Source organism: Micromys minutus, assembly GCF_963924665.1.
Source record: "Micromys minutus genome assembly, chromosome: 1".
NCBI classification, from domain to species: domain Eukaryota; kingdom Metazoa; phylum Chordata; class Mammalia; order Rodentia; family Muridae; genus Micromys; species Micromys minutus.
The window spans coordinates 126711831-126734814 of record NC_137969.1 but is presented as its reverse complement, the minus strand read 5'-3'; positions in this window follow the sequence as shown (position 1 = coordinate 126734814).

The following is a 22984-nucleotide window of genomic DNA, read 5'->3' as shown; positions in this document are numbered from 1 at the left end:
CTGTTTTGTTACCCAGTGAGTTAGACTAGACTCAGTTGTGTGACCATGGATATTTAACTGCCCCCTGGAGTTTAGTGACAGCTTTAGAAGCAGAGTGTTGTTCTCTGTAAAGTGGGATACACTTTGGGACATTAGAAGAAAGGGTAACATGTATATGTTGGCATGATGAGAAAACACAAGAGAATGCTTTCTTTTTTTTTTTTTTTAAACGACTTTATTTTGCAAAACAAAGGTAAATGTAAAGATTTTAAACATTTTTTGCTTAAAATTATACATTTTTGTCAGTACTGTTTTTTCAGACATTAAAATAAATTTTACATAAAACCATGTGAATATGTTTTTTAGTCAGTACTTGATTTTTTTCAAGGGCTTGACAGTATGCATTGAAAACGTACTAGTTGCAATAAGCGTAAAGTACATGCAAAACAAAACGCAACATGGAAATAGTCAAAGTCTTCTTGTTTTGTGAATATATGTATATTTTTTGTTATCTTTATTTCTTGGACTTCATACAGTCTGTGAGTTGTTTCTGGGGGAGTGCAAGCCTCTGGGGTTAGCATCCCACTATCAGTGACTGCATATTATGTCTGTTCTTTTGTGACTGGGTTATCTCACTCAGGATGATCTTCTCTAGATGCAGCCATTTTCTTAAGAATTTGGTTAAGTCATTGTTTCTGGTGGCTGAGTAGTATTCCATTGTGTATATGTACCACAATTTTTGTAACCATTCGTCTTCTGAAGGACATCTGGGTTCCTTCCAGCTTCTGGCTATTATAAATAGAGCCGCTATGAACATTGTGGTGCATATATCTTTGTTGTGTATTAAAGTGTCTCTGGGGTATATGCCCAGAAGTGGAATAGCTGGGTCTTCAGGTAGTACTATATCCAATTTTCTGAGGTATCGCCAGACAGATTTCCAGAGTGGTTGTATTAGCTTGCAACCCCACCAACAGTGGAGAAGTGTTCCTATTTCTCCGCAACCTCACCAGAATCTGCTGTCATCTGAGTTTTGGATCTTGGCCAATCTGACTGGTGTGAGGTGGAATCTTAGGGTTGTTTTGATTTGCATTTCCCTGATGGCTAAGGATGTCGAGCACTTCCTCAGATGTTTTTCAGCGAGAGAGTGCTTTCTTAGACACTGCAAACCCTTTGTATATTGTTGTGCAGGTCTCTGAAACTGACAGTTGTTTACAACACCACAATGAGTCAGGCTTCTCATAAGCATATGTGGGAGAACTGAGTTCCACCAGGCTTTTGATACTTTAAATACACAGGACATTCTTTTGAATGAAATTGACTGGCACTTCTTTGGTGTTGTAAGACTGCTGTTCAGTTAAAATCAAGTGTCATTTATATCTGAGCAGTCATTAGCTTCTATAGTTCTGTTAAATATCATCTTGGAGAATATTGTACAGATGGAGCCTGTTGCCTGAATACTAAACAAAATCATATTGATTTCACTTGCACTTTGCCTGCTAGCATTTGCATCATAAATATCAGAAATGTAGAGCTCAGATTTCACACAATGGAGTGTGAACATCAGTCCTCAGTATGGCAGTCTCAGAAACTTCATTTACATCCCCAAAGGTCTGGAGAAGGAGGTCTGAAGACTGGAGAATAGAAATCTCTTTATTTCTCATATATATATGATTGAAATTAGCATCTTAAATTTGAATAGGAAATCATGCTAGCAAAAGATTAAATGGCTATTTTTTAACTTCTAGAATTTAAAGTACTTCGCTTTGTTATAGCCTGGAAGCTTAAATCTCCAGGTGTCTATGTCAACCCTCAGGATTGTGACTCACAGGTGTTTTCTCATTCCTACAATGGCACTGATTAACCCTCACTAAAACCAGGGCTAAAAGGAAGCAACTTGTTCATGATGACATGCTTAGTGATAAGCTGGGTCCTGCATAGTTCTATTTTGGAGTATTCTTCAAAAACCTCATGCAATATTGTGTTGAAATCACACAATATTGCATCCCATTAAACAAAGTGTAATGGAAACTGTAATGCCATTTGAGAAAATGATTCTTGGATGTATGCTGCCTAACTATTAGAATAAAAATGGAGAATATCTTTTACTACAGGCACAGTCTTCGTCCAAAATTTCTTGTTGACAATTTAGGTTTTAGGTTTAAATAACTTCATTGACTACTTTAAGAATTTATCAAAAGTGCTAACCACAAACACCTAAATGCATGATAATTATTACTAGACGGACTATTTAGATTGGCACAATACTGGTAAGAATGATCTATCTTGAGCCAACCACTTTTGGGTTGAATGTAACATCTCCTTCTCAGGACATAACACTTGTCTGGCACTGAATGTGGAATTAGAAAGCCTTGACTGCACAGGGCATAGGCCTTAGAGAAAAACTTAATACTATTGCCATAAACACATACAATTATTTCTAAATATTTATCTTTAGATTAATGTAGCTTTAAACCTTCATCAGAGAATTGGTTTTATAATTAGCTTTGGTGGTTACAAACTCACAGCTGGTGAATACAGTGTAAGTGACTATGGACTGTTCAGTTCTAAATGGGCCATTCATGTGACACCCAATTTTGGTATCTACAAGATCAAAAACTTTGTTTTTCACTTATATTTTTTTAATTTTTCGACAGGATCTTTTATTAGATCTGAATGTGAATGGGGCTCTTAAGAATCCTTTGCACATTGAGAGAGTATGGACAGTATGGGAGTCCTTGTTTGCTTTCTTTTGTGACAAAAGAGGAACCAAATCATGGCTTATATCAGCTTGTGCTGATGCATAATGGAGAACACTGAGTTGGCAATAGAAGCAGGGCAGGAATTGGACACAGACAGAAGGAGAGACTGTGGAGGACTTCTACCTGTCCATGGCTGCTATAACTCACACTTGTCTGGTGTCCTGAACAGAAATGGTCAATCAAGTAACTGACACATAGACTTGCTTCCAGAAAGTTGGCTCCTTCCAGATGACCCTAAGTTGTGACAAATTAATAAAAACTAGTTAGCTAATTTGGTGATATATTATTTTGAAATATATGTGGCAAGGAAGATAGAGAGTGCCTGGTGAGTAAGTATGAAGACCTGAGATTGGATTCAAAGAACTCATGGAAGATACACACACAGCATGGATTACTTACCATTTATCATCTGGGGACTAGAGACACAAAGATCCCTTGAAATGTGTCCCAACATTATAGCTGAATAGGTGATATTCTGACTGAGTGAGAGACTGAGGAAAGAATCATGAACAGACTGAAGGATCAGACCTCAATCTTAGACTCCCACATGTATGGATATATATGAACACACACACACACACACACACACATATGCATATGCGCATGCACATACACATCTATCTATTTATGTATCTGTCTGTCTGTCTGTATGTATGTATATCTATATCTATATCTATCTATATCTATATCTATCTATCTATCTATATCTATCTATATCTATATCTATATCTATATCTATATCTACATCTACATCTACATCTACATCTACATCTACATCTATATCTATATCTATATCTATATCTATATCATCTATATCTATACCTATGTCTATGTCTATGTCTAGGTCTAGGTCTAGACCTAAATATGTTATAGCACTCAAGTGAGGATTAATATTTGTATCATTTACTCAGAGGTGGAATGAGGGAGATGGAGACATGCTTGTCACTCACTACAGACCCTGGCAGCTCTGTGAAACCTCTATGTATAGCATCTCCTTGTCCTGTTGTTCTCCTGCTGCTGCTGCTGCTGCTGGTTTTGCCCCGCTCATTTGCAAAGCTTATGCCAAAGTGGTGCCTTAGATTGCCTCTGGATAGGCACAAGGTGAATGGGGTTTTCTACTACCTAACTCTGTTCTCCTTGTCTTAACATATGCACTGGAAATAAGTGGAGAGTTCAAATTTGAGAGTTTTATCTGGTACAAATCAGCAAGCTTTGGGGTGCAAGGTCAGGTGTCTCCTTCTAAACTGAGGTGCTGAATGTGCTTAGTCCTGTGGCACCTCTATTCTGCGATAATGAATACACAGATTCTGTGAGCTACATAAATTATGTTTGAGTATTCATGTAGCAAAAGTTCACAAATCTTACATAAAATGTAATTATGGACTTTTGCAAAACTATAATTTTCTAATTCATCCAATAAAAATTATTATTATAAGTTTTAACAAAGGATACAACTTTGTGGAAGGGATGGCAACATTTAGATTATTAACATACCAATCAACTTAGTAATTTAAATGATTTTACTATCCAGTCCTTATAAGTTATTATTTTAATAAATATTTAATTTTGACATAACCAGGCTTTTGGTACAGAATTTTATAAATTTATGAAAAATTTTATAAAGCAATGTGTTATAAGTAATTTTTAAAACCACAAATTTAAACTGTACTTATTCATTTTAAACATATAAATAAAAATACCATCCTTATGTTTTACTTTTTCAATAATGCATTTTTTTCTTTTAAATATGCATAGTTCTATATTAATAAAATGCAAAGATCAAATGTGTTATTATTAATAAAGTAAGAAAATGTCAAGTTAAATCACTTAAATAAAATTTCCTTCTATGCTTTACTAATTCTTATGGGATAGTTTTGTAGAAATAAATTACCATTCTAATGTATGATATATTTTTTCATATTAAAATACTGGGAAAATGGCAAAATAAGAAACAAATTATTTATAAAAGAAGAAAATTGTCCATCTTAAATATAGAAATCTCACCAAATTCATCAAAGCTAATATTCATGAACTGTACAAATTTATAACTTAACTCTTTTTTTTGTCTTACAACTTTATTTTAAAATGAGAGAGATACATGTACAAATTTTTAAAGGCATATGGCATAACACTATATGAATATATTTTTTTCAGAACATAAATCTTTTAGAGGTTTGATAGTATGCATTGAAATCGTACTCGTTACCATAAGCATAAAATACATGTATTACAGAACGTAACATGGAAACAGTCAGAGTTTTCTTGGTGGGTATAGGTTAAACATAATGATTTTTGAAAACCAAAAGTTGAAACAAGGCTATATTCTTAGCTCTTCTATTATACACATATTTTTTTCATAAGAATGACTGAGGCTTTCACTTTTTTGCTTCTCTTTTACTTTCTTTTTTTTCAATTAATTATCACTACTTTATTTACATGAATAATTTCGATTATTTTATTTTTTATTTTTTTAATATCTTTTTTAACACCTTCATTTTACAAAACAAAGATAAATGTACAGATATCAAGCATTTTTTGCATAAATTATACATTACATTTTTGTCAGTACTTTTTTTCAGATTTTAAAATAATTTTTACATAAATCTATATGAATAGTCAGTACTTGATCTTTTTAAAGGTTTGACAGTATGCATCGAAAACCAAATAGCAACAATGAGCACAAAGTACATGCAAAACAAAATGTAACATGAAAATAGTCAAAGTTTTCTTGTTGTGTAAAGATTTTTTTTGTTTTGTTTTGTTTTGTTTTCTTTATTTCTTGGACTTCATACAGTTTGTGAGTTGTTTCTGGGAAAGTGCAAGCCTCTGGGGTTTGCATCCTACTATCAGTGACTGCATATTAAGTCTGTTCTTTTGTGACTGGGTTATCTCACTCAGAATGATATTCTCTAGATGCTGTCATTTTCTTAAGAATTTGTTCAAGTCATTGTTTCTGGTGGCTGAGTAGTATTCCATTGTGTAAATGTACCACAATTTTTGTATCCATTCATCTTCTGAAGGACATCTGGGTTCTTTCCAGCTTCTGGCTATTATAAATAGAGCTGCTATGAGCATTGTGTTGCATATATCTTTGTTGTGTACTAAGGTGTCTCTGGGGTATATGCCCAGAAGTGGAATAGCTGGGTCTTCAGGTAGTATTATGTCCAATTTTCTGAGGTATTGCCAGTCTGATTTCCAGAGTGGTTGTATTAGTTTGCAACCCCACCAACAGTGGAGAAGTGTTCCTCTTTCTCCGCAACCTCACCAGAATCTGTTGTCATCTGAGTTTTGGATCTTGGCCAATCTGACTGGTGTGAGGTGGAATCTCAGGGTTGTTTTGATTTGCATTTCCCTGATGGCTAAGGATGTTGAGCACTTCCTCAAATATTTCTCAGCCATTCAATATTCCTCAACTGAGAACGTTTTGTTTAGCTCTGTACCCCATTTTTAATAGGGTTATTTGATTCTCTGGTGTCTAGCTTTTTGTGCTTCTCTTTTTCTTGAGCTTCATATGGCCTTTGAGTTGTTTCTGGAGTAAAAATACCACAAGTTTTGTATCCGTTCATCTACTGAAGGACATCTGGATTATTTCCAGCTTTTGACTATCATAAATAGGGCTTCTATGAAAATTGTGGTGCATGTGTCCTTATTGTATTCTGGATCATCTCTGGGGTATATGTCCAGAAGTGGAATAACTGGGTCTTCACATAGAACTATGTCCAATTTTCTGAGGACCTTCCAGACTGATTTCCAGAGAGGTTGTACCAGCTTACAACCCCAGTAACAGTAGAGGAGTGTTCCCCATTCTCCACATCCTTGCCAGCATCTGCTGTAATCTGAGTTTTTAATCTTAGCCATTCTAACAGGTATGAGGTGGAATCTCAGGGTTGTTTTGATTTGCATTTCTTTAATAACTGGGGATGTCAAGCACTTCCTAGATGCTTCTCAGCCATTCAATATTCCTCAATTGAGTATTTTTTGTTTAACTTTCTACCCCATTTTAAATAGGATTGTTTGTTTCCCTGGCATATAATTTCTTGAGTTAGTTGTATATATTAGATATTAGACCTCTTTCAGATGTGAGGTTGGTAAATATCTTTTCGAAATCTGTTAGCTGCCATTTTGTTTTCTTGACAGTGTCATTAGCCTTACAGAAATTTTGCAATCTCTTTAAGTCCCATTTGTCAATCTTTGACTTTAGAGCACAAGCCATTGGTGTTCTGTTCAGGAAATTTTCTCCTGTGCCTATATGTTCTAAGGTTTTCCCCAATTTCTCTTCTAATAGTTTCAGTGTACCTTTTTAATGTGGAAATCTTTGATTCACTTGCACTTGAGCTTTATACAATGAGATAAGAAAGGGTCTATTTTCATTCTTCTGCATGCTGACTGCCAGTTGAGCCAACACCATTTGTTGAAGAGGCTTTCCTTTTTTCATTAAATGTTTTCAGCTCCTTTGTCAAAAACCAAGTGACCATATGTGTGAGGAGACATTTCTGGATCTTCTATTCTGTTCCATTAATCAACCTACCTATCTCTCTACCAGGACCATGTGTTTTTTAAAACAATTGTCTTGTAATATAGCTTGAGATTTGGTTTGGCAATTCTCACATATGTTTTTTTTTTTTTTTTTTTTTTTGAGGATAGAGTTCAATATTCTAGGTTTTTTGTTTTTCCAAATGAGTGTGCAAATTGCTCCTTCCAACTCTATGAAAAATGTATTTGGAATTCTAATAGGAATTGCATTGAATCTGAAGATTGCTTTTTTAAAATGGCCATTTTTATAATGTTGATTCTTTCAATCCATGAGTATGGGAGATCTTTCCATCTTCTGAGATTTTTCTCAATTTCCTTCTTCAGAGATTTTAAGTTCTTTTCATACAGGTCCTTAACTTGCTTGGTTAGAGTCACACCTAGGTATTTCATATCATTTGTGAATATTATGAAGGGTATCTTTTTCCTAATTTCTAACTCAGCATGTTTGTCCTTTAAGTAGAGGAAGGCTACTATTTTTTTTTGTTTGAGTTAATTTTATATATAGCCACTTTGCTGAACTTGTTTATCAGCTGTAGAAGTTCTCTGGTGAAATTTTTGGGGTCACTTACTTACACTAACATGTCATTTGCAAACAGTGATGTTTTTACTTCTTTCTTTCCAATTTGTATTCCTTTGATTTCCTTTTGCTGTCTATTGGCTCTAGCCAGGACTTCCAGTACTATATTGAATAGGTAGGGGGAGAGTGGGCAGCCTTTTCTAGTCCCTGATTTTAGTACGATTGCTTCAAGATTCACACCTTTTAGTTTGATGTTGGCTATTTGTTTGCTGTATATTGCTTTTGTTATGCTTAGGTGGGCCTTGAATTCTTCTTCTTTCTAAGACTGTTTACATGAAGGTGTGTTGAATTTTGTCAAATGCATTCTCAGCATCTTGTGAGATGAGCTTTTTTTTTTTTCCTTCTTCTTTGAGTTTGTTTATATGCTTGATTACACTGATGGATTTCTGTATATTAAACTATTCCTGCATCACAGAGATGAAGCAAACTTGATCATGGTGAATGATCATTTTGACATGTTCTTGGATTGGTTTGCAAGAAATTTGTTGAGTATTTATGCATAAATATTTATAAGGGAAATTCTTCTGAAATTCTCTTTTCTTGTAGGGTCTTTGTGTAGTTTAGGAATGAAGATTATTGAGGCTTGGAAAAATAAGTTGATTAGTGTTCCATCTGTTCCTATTTTGTGGAATAGTTTGGATAGTATTGTATTAAGTTGTCAATAAATGCCTGATAGAATTCTGCACTGAACCCTTCTGGTCCTGCGCTTTTTCTAGATTTGGAGGCTTTTGATGACTGCTTTTATTTCTTTAGGTTTTATGGGATTATTTAGATGTTTTACCTGGTCCTGGTTTAACTTTAGTATCTGGTATCTACGTAGGAATTCATCCATTTCCTCCAGATTTTCCAGCTTTGTTGAATATAGGCTTTTGTAGTTCGATCTGTAGATTTCTTGAATTTCGTCAGTGTCAGTTTTTATGTCTCCACTTTTATCTCTGATTTTGATAATTTGGATAATCTCATTTTGCTTTCTAGTTAGGTTGGCTAAGGGTTTCTCAATCTTGTTAATTTTCTCAAAGGACAAGCTTTGATTTTGATGATTCTTTGAATGGTTCTTTTTATTACTATTTGGTTAATTTCTGCTCTGAATTTGATTATTTCTTTCCATCTACTCCTCTTAGGTGTATCTGCTTCTTTTTGTTCTACTGCTTTCAACTGTGCTGTCAAGTTGCTAGTGTATGCTCTCTCTAGTTCCTTTTTGGAGGCACTCAGAGCTAGGAGTTTCCCTCTTATTCCTGCTTTCATTTCATCCCATAGGCTTGGGTATATTGTGCTTTAATTTTCATTAAATTCTAGAAAATCCTTATTGTCTTTATTTCTTTTTATGACCATGCAATTGTTGAGTAGAGCATTGTTCACCTTCCATGAGTATAAGGGCTCTCTTTGTTTGTTTGTTTTTGTTGTTATTAAAGACCACCCTTAGTCCATGGTTATCTGATAGGACGCATGGGAGTATTTCAATCTTCTTATATCTATTAAGGCTTGTTTTTTGACAGAGTTTCTATGGCAGAGTTCCTGCTCACCTGGACCAACCCAGAGGGCTGCGCCTACAGTGCGCTAGGCTTAGCTCTGTCTGTGCCCAGTCTACTCACAATGCAGTCTCCCCAGGCTTTTGTCCCTGGATCTCCACTCTTCCCAGTGTCCTTGTCTATTTTTCCAGTGTTGTCTTCATCCCCTGAGATTCTCCCTTCCATTTCTTGTACTCTATTGGGAATGCTTGCATCTGTGACTCCTTATTTCTTTTTTAGGTTTTCCATCACCAGGGTTGTCTCTTTTTGTGTTTTCTTTTCTTTTTTTTTTTTTTTTCTATTTCCATTTTCAATACCTTCATCTTTTTTTGTGTGTGTGTGTTTTCCTTTAGTTCTTTGAGTTCTTTGACTCCTTTTCATGTTTCCTCTTTAAAAGCTTCTATTTGTATGGTATTCCTTCTGTACTTTTATAAGGGAGTTATTCATGCTCTTCTAGAAAATCTCCATCATCATTTTGAGGTATAATTTCAGGTGTACATCTTCTTTTTGTGGAGCGTTTGGTAATCAATGCTTACTGTGGTGGGAGAGCTGAGTTCTAGTGTTGCCAGGTTGTCTTAGTTTCCATTGTTTAAGTTCTTTCATTTTCATCTTGCCATCTTGTTTTCTGTGGTTATATTTGGTCTTGTTGTCAGTGACTGGCACCTGTCTCCCCCGTGGGTTTGAGGGCTTCTGTGTTCAGGAAGAAAATTTCTTCCCTGTGTTGCTTTCTATGGGTGAGCAGTGAGTTCTGGTGGCAGGTATTCACTTGTCTTTGTGGGCTCATTTTGGGGAGCTCTTGTGAGACTGCTCTGGAAGCTAGACCCTTTGCCCACTGGTCCTGAATACTAGTGGTGGGGATATGGCTCTTTCTCCAGGCCAAAATGAACCCTTTTCCAGTTAGTACAACACTCTCTGCTCCCTGAGAATTTTAGGTGTGCCCTCCCTCGGTCATTGTGTCAGATTCACCTCTGGTCTAGGTGTAAAAGCACCTGTTAAGCTAATATTTCAGAGCAGTCTTCCCCAGCAGATCAAGATTCTCTCCTGACACAATCCTTGACACTGCCTCCAAGTACTCTCTGTGCTCTGGGTATTCACTGCACAACCTCACTAGGTCTGTACCCCAGGATACCTGCTGGTCTAGGTGGAAGAGTTCCTTAGCATCAGGTCTGCCAGCAAAGCCTTTCCGGGCAGGGATATCAGGATACTCCCTTACTGTGGGCTGGAAAGGAACTTTTTCCACAAGCGCTGCCTCCAAGCACCATCTGTGTTCTGGGTGCTCAAGCAGCAGCCTTCCCAGGCATGTGCCACAGGTTATCTGCTGGCCCAAGTGCCTGGGCCTCTGGTGTGGGAGCAGCCTTTCTCAGCAGATCTGGTTACTCTTTTATTGTGGGTCTGAAAGGAACTTCTGTCACAAGTACCACCACCAAGTGCTCCCTGTGTTCTGGGTACTCAGTGCACACCCTCACTAGGTCTGTGCCCCAGGATACCTGCTGGTCTAGGTGGTAGAAGGCCTGGACAACTGATCCATGAGCACAGCCTTTCTGGGAGGATCCAGATACTCTGTTACTGTGGGCCGGAAAGAAACTTTTGCCACAAGCACCACAGCCAAGCACTCTGTTTTCTGTGTGCTCACGCCACAGCCTCTTCATGCCTGTGCTCAGTTTATTTCATATCTTAACTCTTATAAATATCATAAATTCACCAAATAAACATGATGAGCATGGTGAATGAAATTTACGATGGCTTATGGGAAGAATTTATGTAAGTAATTATAAGGAACTTGTCAAACCAGACCTATATTTTTTAAACATAAGACGTTTCAATGTGGGAAACTACACACTAGCAAGTATGCAATGGGACTGGTGCTAACAACACAGGGCAGACAGAGTCATTTTCAAGTCTTTTGAAGGCATCTGTTCCTGCGATGGATCCTGGTGACTTGTTACTTTCCCAGTCAGAGAGACAAAGCACAGTCTGACCATTTTTCTAAGAACACAACACTAGTGTGCCATTATGCAGTTATAGATATTAGTGCTTAGGCAAAGCCTTGTAAAGTTTCCAGAATTAACTTAACATGTTGAGCTTTCACACAAAACTGTCAAAGTGATTATTACTAGAAACTATCACTTACAATAGATTTTTTTCTTACCAGCACTACTTCAGAGATGTGATCTCTGAAATAAAGGTTTCCTTAAAGTAATTGATAAGAACATTTAGAATTAATGTCTCAGAGAAAGTGAAACCATCCTAGAGGTTCTGCCCCTCAAAATTAAAGTGCTGATTTGCTTAGACACATTGGCTATACAGTTACTGAAAGGAAGTGATCAAATTAAGGTACTGTCACAGCCAAGACTGTGAATATATGTGTGCCATATAGTCATTACTCTGGCACCACATACATTATATAATAATTGTCACAGAAGATAAAAGCACATAGATAAAAGCAAACCTAAGTGTTCACACCTATAAGCTGTATCTTCACCGGACGTAGTTTGTATACTGTAGTTCTGGAAATTCTTTACTTTGTCTCCCTATGGCTGATTACAGTGCTCATTATTTATGAAAATACTGTTCATTGAAAGATTGCCTCCTTCTAGCAAGGCATTATAGAGCACACAGTTGGTGACCTTCTATCGAATTATTTAGGACACTATGCCAAAGTGAACTCAGAGTGTGAATTAACTTGTGAGAAGTCTGAAAGACTTTTAGCTGACCAGAAGATTCCTTCTGCAGTTGATGCTAATACAACTGGTGCCTAATCACTCACACAAGTGTTCTAGAAACCAGGGATGTGTATATTATAGATATAGATACAGATATAGATATAGATATAGATATAGATATAGATTATATAGATATAGATATAGATGATATAGATATAGATGATATAGATATAGATAATATAGATATAGATAATATAGATATAGATGATATAGATATAGATGATATAGATATAGATATAGTAGATATAGATATAGATAGAGAGATAGAGATAGATAGAGATTGATAGATGATGATAGAGCTAGAGCTAGAGCTAGAAATAGAGATAGAGATAGATAGAGCTAGAGATAGAGCTAGAGATAGAGATAGAGATAGAGATAGAGTTAGAGACAGAGACAGAGACAGAGACAGAGACAGAGACAGAGATAGAGATAGAGATAGAGATAGAGATAGAGATAGAGATAGATATATTGGTATGGTGAAGAGCTTCCACAGTCTCTACAGAAGGTGTAGAGTTGTGACTTTATTTTAAGCACATTGATGACAGCCAGTACAAGAATATTAAGCGGAATATGCACATCAAGTATAGAGGCAGCTGAGGGTTATCACTGGGTCCCTGACAGATCACTCTAAGGTAAAGAAGTTGTGAAGTGTCAATAGTTAAGCATTGCTTACTTTTTTCTTCCTCTCTTCCTTTCTTCTTCCTTTACTTCATTCCTCCCTTCCTTTTTTCTTCCACCAATGCATTCCCTTTATTTATTGATAAAAATATTTTAAAACTAACTCAGCTTGAAAAAGTATTGGTATATAAAATTTCAAATTATTAGAATCTTACACCCCTGTACCCATCCTGCAATGATCTTGTACTGATCCTGTACCAATCCAGCCCAGCATGTACACAATGACACATCTGTGGAGGCAGACGACAACTATAAGAAGCTTTTTCTCTTCCACAACCACGTAGGGCCTGAGGATCAAACTCAGATCACCAAGCTTGACAAGTAATTCTCTGAGCTTCTAATCTATCTACCTGGACCCTCAGTATCTCTTTGTTTACAATATATTTATCAGACTGTTAAATTCCCTCATAATAAATGCAAATTACTTTTGTGTTAGGAGGCAATCATTGCTGCTTCATTAAAATTCTTTAAATTTTTCCAGACTCTGTCTCTACAGCTCAGGAATGTCTAATGACCTTTTGAGTATATTTCCTGCCAGAAAGGACCAGGTATTACATTCTATGTCTGCTCCATCTTTATAAGTAAACTTAATGAAAATATTAATGCACTCATGATATATCACCACCTTTACTTCATGTCAGTTTATTCCAGTAATTTGAACATAAAAGAAGATTATGTATTGAAATGGTAAACCAATCAAAAAAGAGGACATTTCAAAGAACTGAAAACCAGTGTATTATTCGCATATACAGTACAAATGTTATATATTTGCTTTTCATAGAAAATACACTTCTATGGCAGAAAGCAACCCTACACTTCTGGTCAGAGGAACTCAGTCACTGGCACATGTAAATCCCAAGCCTTCCCATGACTGAGGCATATCTCCCTTGTGTTTCCTGTCCAAGAGCAAGTCATGTGAAGCAATACTTCCACTGGCTGAGAAAGAGATATGGTGTTTATAAAGACTAATATTCTTTTCTTTTTCTTTTGTTCATCTTTGTTTATTAGATACTTTCTGTATTTATATTTCAAATGTTATCCCTTCCTCCCATCCTGCTTCCATCCCCTATTTTTCTCCCCCTGACTCCATGAAGGTACAACTCTCCCAATCATCCTCTCCATCTCAGTACCTTGACATTCCCCATACTTTGGGAAAACATGTCCTCCCTGGACCAAAGGCCTCTTCTCACATTGATGTCAGACATTGCTATCTTCTACTTCATATGTAACTGGAGTCATGAACCTCTCCATATATATTCAATGGCTGGTGTTTTTTTCATGTCAGTTGTGGACAGTTTCAGTGGTTGATAATGTTATTCTTCCCATGAGGTTGCAACCCGTTTCAACTCCTTCAGTCCTTTCTCTAGCACCTTTATTGAGTTCCTTTTGTTCAGTATGATGGTTAGTTGCAAGCATGCTCAGCTGTATCTGTATGCAGGGGCAGAGACCCTGAGGTGGCATCTCTATCTGGTTCCTGCCATTAAGGACTGCTTGGCATCAGCAATAGTTCTTGGGTTTGGTAGCTGCATATGGGGTGGATCTCAGGTGATGCAGCCTCTGAATGATCTTTTCTTCAATCTGTGCTTCTCTAAGGACTGAGGCATTAACATTATTGGCCTTCTTTCCTCCTGAGCTTTATAATTTCTGTGAATTGTTTCTTGGGTATTCAGGGCTTTCTAGGGATAGTATCTGCTTCTCAGTGAGTACATACCATGTGTGTTCTTTTGTGACTGGGTTACCTCACTCAGGATGATACTTTCTAGTTCTATCTATTTGCCTAGTAATTTCATAAAGTCATTGTTTCTAATAGATGAATAATACTCCATTTTGACTAATATTCTTTTTAATTGATTTTTTAGCAAATTCACTTTACATCCTGCTCACTTTCTATATACCAGTCACCTATCAGAAACTTTTCTTCTCTGAGCAGGTGTCTCCCCATCCCCATCCTCACATATTTCCCCATCCTGGGACTCCAAGACTCTGTGAGGCTACATGCTCCCTTTCCCAGTGAGGCCAGACAAGGTAGCCCAATTTAGCTTAGCAAGAAGATTATTTCCCACATACAGGCAGCAGCTTTTGGGATATTTACTGCTCCATTTGTTCAGAACCCAGATGAAGACCGAGACACACATCTCCTATGTATGTGCAGGAAGACCTATGTTCAGCCTGTGTATGTTCTTTCTGGAGGCTCAGTCTCTGAAAGCCCCAAGGGTCCAAGTTAGTTGATTCTATTGGTCTTCTTTGAAAGTTCCTATCAACTTAGGCGTTGCAATTCTTTTAGTTTTTCATAAGAGTCCTCAGCCTCTATCTACTGCTAAAGTGTGGGTCTCTGCATCTGTCTGACTCATTTGGAGGGTTGAACCATGCTAGACTCCTGTCCATAAGCATAACAGAGTATCATTAATACCATCAAGGATTGGTGTTTGCCCATGGGATAGGTCTTATATTGGGTTATTTATTGGTTGTCCATTTCCCCTTAGTTTCTCTGCTCCATCCCTAATCTTTTTATTTCTTGTACAAGGATAAAGTTGGGGTCAAAATTTTGTGGGTAAGTTGGTGTTTCTGTTGCTTCTCCGGGTTTCCTGACAGGTCACAGGAATAAACAATTCTAGGCTTCATAGCCCCAAAGAATTCAATGCTGTGAGTCACAGCTAAGGACACCCCTATTAATTCTTGTGCACCTCCTGTATTTCAGGTCTCTGTCTTTTCCTAAAGATTCCCCCTACTTTCCGTCTACCATCAGTTGCAGATTTTCATTAATTCCCATGGCTATAAGGCCACCCTCCCCCACTACCTACATCTGACCCTGGACCATCCTTATACCCTCTCCTGATCCCCTCTCTCACACAATTTCCTCCCTCCATCTGCCCTCTATTACTAATTGATTCCTTCTTCAAAGTGAGACTCAAACTTCCTTGCCTGTGTTCTTCTTCATGTCTAGCCTCCTTGGGTGTTGTGGAGTGTTGCATGGGCATTCTAAATTTTATGGGTAATATCCACTTATAAGTGAATATATACAATGCATCTCCTTTTGGGACAGGTTTACCTCATTCCAAATGATATTCTCAAGATACATCCATTTGCCTGCAAAATCATGATGCATTTGTTTTTCATAGAAGAATACTATTTCATTATGTGGATGTACCACATTTTCTTTATCCTTTTTTTTTTTTTTTTTTTTTTTAGCTGAGGGACATATAGGCTGTTTCCATTTTCTGGCTATTATGAAGAGAGCTGGTATAGACACGGTTGAGCCAGTACGACTGATATTCTTAAAGTCTAAGAGAACCACAGGCACATCTCCATCATATATACATGAACTATCTATACTAATTAAATATTTCAAAGTTAAAAGAAAGGGAACCACAAGCAGGCACTTATTATAATGATTTGAGAAACTGGTAGCAGTATTGTGTTGCGAGATACAAGGGAGCCTATCCAGATTCTTCTCTACAGAACAATACTTTATTCAAAGCTCAGGGTTTCATTACATAAACCCCCTATACTGTATTGTGTCCATTTCTTGTAGTTTATTATATTTTCAACAAAGCTTCTACTGTCACAATACCTAATAGCCTAAGAGTGTTTTGTTGGACATTATGCACATAGTCACGTTGGTCTTCTACCACATATTAGCTTGGTGCCACGGAGCAGAGTAAAAGTTCTAATAAATATACACTTCTGAGAACATTGCCCAGAAGTGGGACCTGAAGAACACACAAAAGAAATGATTCTTGTCAAAAAGATACTGTCAGTGAATATAAATAATTTGTGTTATTAAAAAAAAACAAAACAATAACCCTCAATTTTATTTTTCTTTTCTGTGATTTACTTTGACGACTATATTTCTCTTCAAGGTTCTAAGCCTTAAACTTATTTAAAAACAGAGAAAGTTTTTAAGCTAGTAGAACAGACACTTTCCCAAGAGAAGGTGAAATATTCATTCTTGTCTCCAACAATCTGTGGGGCTTTTCAAGTGGTGTCCACGATGTTTGCAGAATATACACAACTGCAAGGCATCTATAATGAGACACATCTATTGCATTCAGATAATGAAAACAGCCACTACACTGTTGTTTATAGATATGCTCACTTGTTATTTAAAACTATTTTAGCTTATTATTTTAATAGCAGACATGTTGATGGATTTCTTTTTTTATTATACAACTTGATGAGGTCTTCATGGAGTACTAATTGCAAAAACATCACAATGGAAATATCCTTAAAGAAATACTAGATGAGACAACCAGTGATCAGAAAGCTTTACAGTGGTCACAGAGAAACATGCAGAAAGCTCACAGAACTTGAATTGTAAATGCTAAGGGCTCCAGAAATTAGAGACAGAATAGCATCACTGTCACCATCTCCATTAATCACCTTCAGTCTCACAGCCAGTCAGAATACTAAAAATTTATTGCACTAAAACTTAGAACAAGCAGGAGTCATTTATTGAACAATTATTCTCATATTTTATGTTTTATCACATGTTAATAGAAAAGCTAGTAAGATCACATTATGTTACACTATCTTATTCTTGTTGGTATTAGAGCTTCTAGAAAAAATATAGATCATGTAACCTTAAGTATTCCTTGAAATTAGAAGTCCAACTATTTGGCCTTAGGTTTGGTTAAAACTTTATAGTGATGAGATAATCCCACGTTCTTCAAATACCTCTAATTCATGAAAACTGATTATTGAGTTTTTATTTCCAGTGCAATAACTTTAAAGTAAAGCCATTTATTTCAAGAAAACCAGAAAGACCAGAAACACAAAACAGAGTTTATGAGAAAGAATAAATGATAGGAATCACAAAGACAGAATTCAGAATTAGAGATAAATTGTGCAGCTACTCAAAATAAAAAAATCAGGAATTTGTTAAATGTGCACGCGAACATCTGTGATGTTCTGTCGATATTCAAGGGTTAGCTTACAAAATGGTAACCCACCCTATTCTCTCCAGATGGTAGGAGTGTACCCTCAGTATTTTATATCTGTTTTTATGACTTCCTTCCTCTTTTTTGTTGTTGCGATTACTGACTCTCAGTAGTTTTACAATTTAAATTTTATTCATAGTTTTCTGGTGCATGAACCCCAGAGAGATTTTGTCTGTTTACCTTTATGTTGTGCTTGATTAACTGTGAGTGTTTATTTTGAAATTTGATGGGATTTTGGGACAATGATTGTAGTAGAAAAAAAACTGGGGATTAGAGCCAATAGTATCAAGGAGATGACAACTGAGTTTCTTCTTGTTGTGTTATTGTAGCTTTTCATATGCATATACTGTAAAGAATTCTCTGTCCAGCCATTCACCTATAAAAGGAGATGTCATTAGAGTTAAAAATGGACTCATTACTTAACTTTACAGTAACAGAAACTCTGTGAGAGGAATAAATGATATCTTATGTCCTACAAAACAGAAAATGTAGGTAATACTTGCTTTCCCTTTGTCTAGCTTATTAATTGGATGATACACTAAGTATTGTTCATCTTCACTTTCCTACTGTAAGATAGAATTCCAATTTTTTTCAACTTTTCTCTACATAGATAAACCAAGGAACGAATATATCCAATTGATAATGATATAAACTGCTCACACAGATAAGACAATTTGTCCTGTAATAATACAAAATTATATGTCCTTTGGTAGTGGATCCCAAAGGAGCTGCCACCTGAATTGGGGGCCTCTACTACCTGCATTTTGTCTGCATCTTTTCTCCTGTCCAACAGAGAAGCTCTATTTTTTCCTGCCTCTTCCCTTCCTCTTTCTGATCCAGAAGACCTGCCTACCCATTGCCCAGTGCATGGTCCCCTAATATCTTCATTCATTAGGGAAAGTGTCTTGCCATATCTCACCTTTTTGTTCAATTAAAAAAGAACTTATCTCTAAATAAGTAAGTTGAGCACAACTATTACCATTCTGTAATCTACAAAATATAAAACACACCTAACACTCAGTTAAATAGATCACTTTGTTATCTATCTTAACTTAAGGCTTAAAATCTATAGATTATATCCTGGCTAGCTTGTATACCATTTGAAAAATACAATTAAATTTGTTTTCTCAATGTTAAAATCCCTGGGTAGGCTATGAAACTATAATTAGTCTTCAACCACATCAGAAAGATTATCAGCCTGCGAAAGTTTTATTTTCTAAGCAAGCAGAGGGAATAGGTGGTTTCTCAGTGAGAAAAGTCAAGTAGTGGCCCAAGCTCTGAAATCTTAAAGAAACAGGGGCAAATTAATGATTGTTTGGATACTAATAGCCATGATAGGCTCCAAATTTGAATGCTTAGTCATTACAGACTGAAGTTATTTCACAGGCATTAGGAGGTATGGTGTTATTGGAAGTGATTGTGTCCTTGTGAGTGGATATGTTTCACTTGTGGTGTGTGGAGTGGTAGGCTTTGGGTATTCCAATTGTCAAATGATGACTCCTCTCTCCCTATCTATCTGTCTGTCTGTCTATCTATGTATCTATCTATCATCTATCTACCTATCTATCTATCTATCTATCTATCTATCTATCTATCTATCTATCTACTATTTTGCTGCCTGCTAATTTCGCCATAGAGCTCTCAGCTCTCTCTCCAGTACCAAGTCTGCCTACATGAAGCAATGTACCCTGCCATAACAATAATGGACTAAACCATTATGAAAGGTAAGCCAGCTCCAATTAAATGTTTCTTTGGAAGATTTGCCATGGTAATGGTGTCTTTTTGCAACAATTTAAACATTGACTAAGATGTTTATTATGTGCAACATGCTTTATGTTCTCTTATGGTCTGAATGACATCTGAGCAAGGTCTTCTGGCTTCTAGCATCTCTGTTGAGAAGTCTGGTTAGGTCTGCCTAACCAGTTCAGATAGGTCTGCCTTTATATGTTACATAACCTTGTTTCTCTTATGGCCTTCAATATTCTTTGTTGTATGTATTAGGTGTTTTGTTTATTATTTGACAGGAGTAATTTCTTTTTTTGCCGCAATCTATTTGGAATTCTTTAGGCTTCTATTATTTTTTTAATTAATCATTTCATTCATTTATGTTTCATATGATAACTGCCCTTCTTGTTTACATCGATGCAATCACCCCATTCTGTCCTCCCTCTCCCCCTCTCCTTTCCCTCTATTTAATTGCTCCTTTACGCACTCAGTCACTCTTGCCTCACCACTCTAGTATTCCCATATGCTGTGGAATGAAGCCTCTACAGAACAAGTTCCTCTACTCCTATTGCTGTCAGAAAAAGCTAACCTCGGCTACATACATATCTGGTGCCTTGGCTCCCTTTAGGTATACTCTTTAGTTGATGGTTTAGTCCCTGAGAACTTTTTGTTTTCCAGTTAGTTAATATTGTTCTTCCAATAGAGTTTGTAATTTACTTCAACTCCTTTAGTCTTTCCCCTATCTCTTCTCTTGTGGTACTTGGGGTTGACTCTAATGGTTGACTCTGCATTTGTGTTGGTAAAGCCTCTCAGGAAAGAGTCATTCCAGGCTCATGTCAGAAAGTACTTCTTGGTATCAGCAATAATGTTGAGGTTTTGTGAATCCAAATGGCATGGATCCCTGTGTAGAGAGGTCACTGAATAGCCTTCCCTTCTGTCTCTGTTCCATTTTTTGTCTCTGTCTGTCATTTGGACAGACACATTTTGGGGTTAAAATTTTTAAGATGGATAAGTGGCCCTGTATGTACATTTCTTTATTTAATTTAGCAAAGTTTCCTTCCATAATTTTGGCATTTTGAGTGGGATATTTTTGCTCCATAGCATACCTATTACTCTTAGGTGTTGTGTTTTATTGTGTCCTGGATTTCCTAAATATCTTGGGTTAGGAGTTTTTTGCATTTTTGCCTTTTTTACTGTTTTGTCAATATTTTCTATGGTATCTTCCACAACTGAGATTCTCTCTTCTATCTCTTTTATTCTGTTGGTGATGGTTTCATCTATGACTCCTGATCTCTTTTCTAGGTTTTCTATCTCTAGGGTTGTTTCTCTGTGTGATTTCTTTATTGTTTCTATTTCCATTTTTACATCCTGAATAGTTTTGGTCAATTCCTACACGTTTTGTTTGTGCTTCCTGTATTTCTTTAAAGTATTTATGTGTTTCATCTTTAAGGGCTTCTGCCTGTTTACTTGTATTCTCTTGTATTTCTTTATGGGTTTATGTATTTCCTTCTTAAAGTCCTCTATAATCATCATGAGATGAGATTTTTTTGATATAATTTTACTTTTGAGGAAGGTTGAGGTATTCAGGAATTACTGTAGTAGGGGAACTGGCTTCTGATGATGCTGAGTAGCACTGGTTTCTGTTGCTTATGTTCTTGAGCTTACCTCTTGACATCTGATTATCTCTGGTGTTAGCTGGTCTTGCTGTCTCTGACTGGAGCCTGTCCCTCCTCTGAACATGTGAGTCTCAGTGTGTCTGAACTCCTGGAAGTCAAGCTTTCTTCTGTTCCAATTTGGGTGGGGAAGGTTGTAGTAGGGTGTCCCTTCCTGAGTGCATATGTAAACCAGAAGAATCATTATTTCTGTTTAGGTGAAAATTTCTACATCCTCTGGGCACCTGGTAGGTCCCAGTTAGGTCAGGTATTGGGAGAGTAGTGTTGGACACACTTGTGAGTCTGAGTATGTCAGAACTCCTGCAGATCAAGTTGTCTCTGCAGGCTTTAATATTCTATTAACAATATATTAGCTTTAATCTTCCTAGAGAAGAATGTTGATAATGTATTTGAGAGTAGAATAATAATTCAAAACTCTTCTGTGATGAAATGATGTCAAGAGAACATCAAGGGATCAAAATATGATATGTGATTTTATTACCTAGTAGGATAAATGGCAATTTAAGAGACATATAATTCATTATTTATATAATTTAAGAATCATTTATCTTAACCAATAAACAATATAATAATGTTTCCTATAGGCATAAAATATTTCTTGGGCTATTTTTGTTTTTTTTACTTTTTTAAAAAGCAACTGAGGATTATTTTATTTCAACTTATAGTTCCAGGAAAGTCCATTCCATCATGGGAGAAAAGATGGGACACCAGGCGAAGAAAGCATGGAGGTAGAAGCACGAGATGGCTGGTTACATTGCACTGACAGGAAAGAGGCTATGAACAAGAAACATAGTCAGGCTATACACTTTAAAGTGTATGCATACTGATCTTCTTCCTCCAGTGAAAATCTTACCACTAAAGGTTTTACAACTGTCCAAATTAGTGCTGCTAAGCAAATACTAAAACATGTAAGAATATGGACAAATTTCCCATTGAAAACACAATGAAATGTGACTTACAATTTTTTTCTAAAGTAAACATCTTTGTGCATATACTCACTTCTCAATTTTAAAGTATAATAACATGTGACATGGTTGATTTTAAGTAGTCTATCATTCCTTAAGTTAGTGTAGTTAGACATAAGTTAAATGTTGATTGTGATGGTAAAGGTGCTTAGAAACTGAAGTTGCATTTCTAGTCAAACCTGGGATGATATATACAAAAGTAAATTGTCATTTATCTTAGTTATTTTTGTTGGCTACAACAAAATACTATAAGCATGGATGTTTTATAAATGGCAAAAATGTTTTTGCCACATTTATAGGGACTTGTAGAATCCAAAATTAAGAAACTTGAAGAATTCTTGTTTTATGGGCATCTAGTTAACAGTTCATTTGCACATTCTCAATGTTTCTCTTTGTACCCTTTCATGAAGAAAGAGAACCAATCAGATCTCCTTCCTGATCCCCGCTTATATGAGCACTGTATTATTCAGAAAGTTATTACATTAAAGTAGAATCACCTTTTAAAATTCCATTTGCTCATAAAACTAGTTTCATGATTAGATAATGTGTATGAATTTTGCGAGGACATAAATATCAAAAAACAGAACACTTTTCAATACATAGATCAAAAAAAAGTAAAATTCTAAGACAGACCCTCTAAATTTAAAAAGCTGCAAGTAACAATTCAATGGACTTTCTAAGTCTATCAAATTTTGTTGGCAACTTTTCCAATCCAAACATAAAGGAAAAAAATCCTTTGAGTTGTTGCTTGTGAGTAAAGGCATACTTTGTTAACATTTGTACATTAAAATTTAATTGGTTCAGTACATTAATACAGAAACCTCTTTCATTATCTGAATATGGTAGTTGAAAGAAATTGAATAGTTGTATAAAATGATAGTGAAAACAGCATGATTTTATGTTTCAAACCCACATGGATCTAATTAT